General features: G+C 41.4%; 1 pseudogene; it reads left to right on the forward strand.

The window, feature by feature from the left end:
* The first annotated feature begins 607 nt into the window (after positions 1-607).
* On the forward strand, positions 608-2429 carry LOC149019795 (putative pectinesterase/pectinesterase inhibitor 45 pseudogene; annotated as a pseudogene).
* Positions 2430-6814: the final 4385 nt, after the last annotated feature.

Below are 6814 nucleotides of genomic sequence, written 5' to 3' on the forward strand. Positions count from 1 at the left end.
GTTGACATCTTCACGGGTCATCGTGGACAAGTGAAGTCCTTGGGGGTTATTTACTTATTTTACTCGTTGGCAAATTAAACATCAAACTTCACCGACTTTGCAAAGTTATGCTTTAAATTAGACCAATCCAACAAAGCTACTAGAAGAAAAGTTTCCATCTAAGCAAATCTACTCCCAATCAAGCGGAAATTGCTTTGGTGGGAGAGTGAAAGGTAGAGATTAAGATCTCGATCATCCGTTTCTAAAAAGTCTATTTTCGATATTGAAATAGCAGCGAGCCGCAATCAAGCTCATTTAAACGCATCATTCATTTTTCAACCTTGATTGACAGCTGTCTTGCTAATTGTCAACCCCCTAGATGAACTTTGTTTTGTTGTTCAATCATCCACTCGTTCTCACCCATTCATGGACAACAAATTACAAATATCTATGCTGTTAATAGGGAAGATTTTTTTAGTTAATAAAAGCAACGTCAGGCCATACTTAAATCCTTCTCTCTCCCCCTGGCTAGTATATATGTGTGTTGGGATATCCATTTAATCCATCACCTGGAGACCGGGAAAGTTAGAGTCTTTTCGTCTAGTGCACATTTCCTTCCAATGAGAAGATGGGCAAGAACAAGGCAATAATTGCTGGTGTTTCGCTCATTCTCATGGTAGGCATGGTGGTTGGTTTGTTGATCGGCATAAGCCATTCGAACCGCAGCTCCAATAATGAAGGCAAAAAAGACTCAGACTTCTCTACAGGGATGAAGACTGTGAAGGCCGTATGTGAAAGCACGAGCCACAAAGATGCTTGTGTGGACACCCTCAGTGAGGTTGCCAAAAACGAAACTATTGATCCCAAGGAATTCATCAGGGTTGCAGTTTCTGCCACCCTTGATAGGGTGCGAGCAGTTATGACAAATTCAATGGTCAAGGATGAGAAGAGATTGGCAATTTGTAAGAGATTGCTACAATCGGCCATCAATGAGCTCGAGGAGTCAATCAATGTGATAAACGAAAATGATTTGAAGACGGTGAATGAACGCGTGCCTGACCTTGCCAACTGGTTGAGTGCCGTGGTGTATTACCACGAGAGGTGCAGAGACGAGATTTTAGATCCGAAATTGAAGTCGCCCATGACAAAGTTGCTTCTCAATTCCACACAACTCACAAGCAATGCACTTGCCATTATAGTGGATTTCTCCCAAATCCTCCGTGCCTTGAATTTGCCTGTCGACATTGATATCCCAAAATCACGATTCTTAGAGGCGGCAGAGGAGGAGCCCATCGAGGTGGACAACAAAGGCTACCCGACATGGTTATCAGGAGCAGACCGTAGGCTCCTAGTTGGCATAGGAAATCCAACGCCAAACGCTGTGGTGGCTAAAGATGGTAGCGGCCAATACCGCACAATCGCCTCAGCTGTAACCGCCATCCCCCGGAACCACAAAGGTAGGTATGTTATTTATGTTAAGGCTGGCGTTTATCAAGAGCAAGTTAGACTGGATTACTACCAGAACGATGTCTTCATGTATGGAGATGGCCCTACGTTGAGTGTCATCACATGGAATAAGCACCTCCCCAGCGGCAACGGTCAAGGTTTGACGAACGAAACAGCCACTTTTAGTAAGTACTAAAAAAGAAAAACCCTATTCGATCTTTCTAATTAATTTGAAACTAATTAGCTTCTCCACCACACAATTGATTGGTTGGTCATTAATTACCAACTGATTGATGAGGAACCTTGTAATCTATGTAGCGGCCCTGGGGACTGGATTTATGGCAAAATCAATGGGATTTAAGAACACAGCGGGGCCAGAAGGGTTCCAGGCGGTGGCTCTACTGGTGGAATCCGACATGTCAGCCTTCTTCAATTGCAGGATGGATGGGTACCAAGACACACTGTGGGCGGCAACACATCGTCAGTTCTATCGCAACTGTATCATCAGTGGCACCATAGACTTCATATTTGGTGACTCTTTGGCGTTAATTCAGCAATCAACGATCATTGTCAAGAAACCCATGAACGGCCAAGTGAATGTGGTGACTGCGCAAGGGAAAAGCGACATAAAAGAAACAACAGCATTTGTGATCCAGGATTGCCGCATCATGGCCGATTTGATTCTACTTCAGACCAAATTCCCCACATACTTGGGCCGCCCATGGAAGCAATACTCAACGACGGTGATCATGGAATCCGACCTGGGCGGCTTCATCAGCCCTGAGGGGTGGTTGGGGGAGAACTATAATGAAAAGACGTGTTACTACGCTGAGTACGCCAATAGTGGGCCCGGTGCCAACACTGCTCGGAGGATTGGCTGGAGTACCTTCCATGTACTTCATAAACCAGGGGAGGCTATTAGGTGGACTGCTAGAAATTTGTTGAAAGGAAATGATTGGTTGATGCGCACCACTTTTCCATTTTACCTTGACTTTAAGCAATAATTAGTACAACTTGTACATGGAATCAACATGTCTCGAGTACAACTTGTACATACAATCAATTTGTCTTATTTTCAAGGATAATGAAAGCAATCAATCATTCATTCTTCTTCCTTTTTAATCATCTCCCTCCTATGAATGAATCAAAGAACATCATGTTCTGGATAAATTACCCAGAACCCAATTCACGTTGAGTCAACGGGCACTAACTAGCGGTTCAAATCAAACACATGATCGAACTGATAACCACATAAGGATCAAAAGTTTGGGAAAACATACGAGGAAAAGACTTCTTGGGAGGTTTCCTGGTGATGGTGCCAATGGTACCAACCCACAGCTAAAGTGATCAAGGTTCGATGCTGCAAATTTGAGGTCACTTAAAAGTCAAATCCTGCCATCCTACAAGCAGCTGAAGACAAAGAGTGTGTCAGGTAAAAAAAACTCATAAGGAAGTGATATCTGCAATATGCAAGTTCTTTTATCATGCAGCAATTCCTTTTAATGCAGCAAGCTAGCTCACCTTACTTCAATAAGATGCTGGAGTTGGTTGGTCAATATGGTGAAGGATTTAAAGGTCCTTCTAGCCGATTGATTTCTGGTCGACTTCTTCAGGATGAGATCACACCAATGAAAGAATATCTTGTGGAATTTAAAGCATCTTGGTCAATTACTAGTTGTACTATTATGGCCGATAGTTGGAAAGATGTATAGGGAACTTGGTTATTAAATCTTACAACCGAACTTGGTTATTAAAAAATTACGCGGTTCATTTACAACCGACCTTGGTTATTAAATTTTATGAAAAAAGAATTTACAGATGGGTGGGATCTTCTACGACCAATGGTTTCAAGGTTTGCTACAAGTTTTGCTACTTTACAAAGCTTGTTGGACAATAGGATATGTCTTAAAAGATTGTTCCAATCAAACAAATGGCTTTCATCTCGTTTTGCCAAATTGGATGAGGGAAAGGAAGTTGAGAAAATTGTATTGAATACCACATTTTGAAAGCAGCTCAATGAGCTATTGGATGCAGGCTACATACGACCGTCGAAGGCACCATATGGCGCACCAGTGTTGTTAATTCCAACGGAAGCATGATGGATCGTGGAGGCTATGTGTGAAATCCCGCGGATTTCTACCCCTTTAACCAGTGGCTTCAAGGCCGAGAAAATCGGGCCTTGAGTTGATGACAAATGTGGGCCATTCAAGTGGAGCCCAAAGGGTTGGAAATGGAACCAATGTTGTTGGATGACTCTTGTGATGACTCATTAACTCTCCTAGAGTTTAAGAAAAGAGGGAAGATTAATCACGATGGTGTAAAAAGGGTGATTTTGGAACGTCCATAGATCGGCAAAGGAGAATCCGATTGAGGCAAATAAGGTATCAAAACGAAGATCGTCAAAAGACCTTTCCAACAAGCCAAAAGTCACCAAAATCAGAGTCCATTTGAGAGGTCAACATGGGGCCGGTTGAACGGCGGGTCGACCGCCCCAACCCCCCACCCATTTTCCAGCTTCGGGGCAGAATCGGGTTTTCCATGTTTAAAACCCTATTTTGAGTTTCTATCCTCTCATACTCACATTTTAGAAGGCTAGTACGAGGCTGAGGCTAAAGGAGGAGGAGAAACCAAGGGAGAGGAAGGTTTCTAACCATTCGGAAGCATGTCGGCACCCGAATCATTGCGGAATCATTAGAAAAGGTAAGAATCCTCAAACCCTCTTCTTTGAGCTTGGTTTTATGAGGTATTCTTCCCAATAAATGATGGATTTGGGTAGTTGATGCATGTTAGGTCTAATGAATGCTTGTATTTAGTTATATTTATGCTTCTTTATAGTTTAGAAGTGGTTTGTGCGAATCATTGCGAAAGATTTTGTGTTTTGACTCTTAGAGATGCTCCCGGGCAACTCGCAAGAGCCAAATTTGAAGTTTTTTTATCCATAATGAATTGGATCAAATTGAAGGTACCCTTAGGACCCTATTTCTACTAATTAGACATTCCCAAAGTTTTGTTTCGATTCGACTTCGAATCGATGGCCAAATATTGATTTTAGCCAAAACTAGGTTGAGAACGGTGGGTTTGAACCTAGTTGGCATATTAGGCTTTTGTTGGGTGATTTTGGGAACTCTATTAAAACCCAATTGACTTCTAATTTATGTCTATTGATCTTCTTACATGATTAGGTTTATTTTGATTATAATCACCAACTCGTGAGTGTGACTTTGTGGAACTTTGGAGAGCTTATACTAACTAGAAAGGTGAGGAATATACTTAACCTCATCTTGCATGTTTAATCATGTTAATTAAATTTCATTATTGATATCTTGCCTTGCTTTAGTATTTATTTTCTTGTGTTCATGTATGGGACTTTGCACGAATGAAAGGTAAGAAAATATGTTTGCTTCCATTTTCAATATTCTTTGAAAATAATATGAGAATGCATGAGATGGATGAGATTGAATGGAGTGAGTTTTTCTTTTATTTTCAAATCCTAAATAATTGATGTGATGATATATGGATGATGTTGGATTAAATTACTCTTTTTATTTTATGTTTCAAACTAGGGTTGTGGGTTCGCCCATTACCCTAGTGAACTTACATGAGTATGCATCTAGACCTAAGTATAGTACATGAATGCTAAGTGTCTAGAAGTATTTGGCTCGGTAACCTCATGAGTACTACTACCCTTTCGGCCGGGGTATTGAAGCCGGTTAACCAGTGATGTTAGTGATTGGGTCCTGAGTGTCAAATAGGCCCACTATCATCATAGAGATGTAGGGTTGCATATAATAGATAAGAGCTCCTGGGTGCTCAAGACTGATAACCAACCCGTGAGAGGACATGGAGAGCATCATGTTCATTATATGTGGATGACCATTGGGTTAAGGAATGGGATCCAACAGATGCCTCCCGTTGAGGATTTCATTCCTAGGTGGGGAAATATCAAACCAAAAGGGCACTAGGCATGAGGGGAGATATTGGATACTGAACCGAGTTGGTTGGTGTCATAAGGGAAGTATCTATACCACATGTGGTACGAGATTGTATGACTTTGCACTGGGTTAGGATTATCCTTTACCCGCGCCAAATCTCATACCAAACGGTGATGTGAGAGAGTGGTGACCTATACCCCAACCATGGCTTGACAGGACTTTACCCAACAACCACGGAGAACCCAATAGACATCTCTTGTTGAGGGAGAGTGACTGAGACCGCCCAAAAAAGATTGGTGTTCAAACTTAATGCGTGTCTACCATAGAGACCTCATGATAGAGTTAGGAGCATAATATTATAACCATTCATACATCATTATCATTATCATTAATTACATTAGCGATACTCAAGCTATATGTGTAGTGTGGTATCTTGTGTACGAATGCATGATATGATGTGGAATCTTGTGAACGAGTGCATGATATGATGTTGAGTTGAACTCACTGAGTTCTATTGAACTCATTCCTTTTTATATGTCTATTTCTATTAGAGTATTATGCAGGTTATGAGCACTCCTTCCAAGTGGAGGATTCGTCGCCAACAGACTTTCTTGAAGGAGTGACTGAAGAAGATGTAGATTCACGTGGAATTTTATGCCCGTGCAATACTATTCTTATGAAGTTGGATTCCATTAGGGAATCAATTTAGTTTAAATTCCGCTACAACAAACTATGCTTCCTTTAAACTCTAATGTCCATTTTGATTAACTTTAGATAATGGATGATTGTAACCTTTTGACAATTCAGATTTGATAAATTTATACTTAAACTTGATTTATTCTTGTCCTTTTAATTATGCTATATCATGTGTTGTATGGAATTGTCACTGAACCTAGGTCTTGCGGTGTATCACCCCTACGGGTATTCAGGTATGACAGAATCCGGCTGGGTGTGGTGTGACATTGTGCGTCGATTGTATGGCACTCAACAAGGTAACTATCAAAAACAAGTATCCCATTCTTTTGATTGACGATCTCTTTGATAAGCTTGGTGGTGCAAAATACTTCACCAAGTTGGACATGCGGTCAGGGTATTACCAAGTCCGCATTGAGGAGGGTGACGAACCGAAGATTACTTGTGTGACTCGATATGGGGCATATGAGTTCTTAGTGATGCCTTTGGCCTCACCAATACACCAGCCACATTTTTCACCCTCATGAACAAGATATTCCACTCTTACCTCGACAAATTTGTGGTCGTGTACTTGGATGTCATCGTCATCTATAGCAACACATTGGAGGAACATGCACAACGTCTAAGGTTGGTTCTTCAAACCCTAAAGGAGAATCAACTATACCTAAAAAAGGGGAAGTGCACATTTGCACAAGAGGAGGTGATGTTCCCAGGTCACAAGGTAAGGGGCAGAACATTAAGAATGGATGAGAGTAAGGTGATAG

The sequence above is a fragment of the Hakea prostrata genome, chromosome 4, assembly GCF_041222555.1.
Source record: "Hakea prostrata isolate BN-2017 chromosome 4, UWA_Hpros_2, whole genome shotgun sequence".
In the NCBI taxonomy this organism is placed as follows: Eukaryota; Viridiplantae; Streptophyta; class Magnoliopsida; order Proteales; family Proteaceae; genus Hakea; species Hakea prostrata.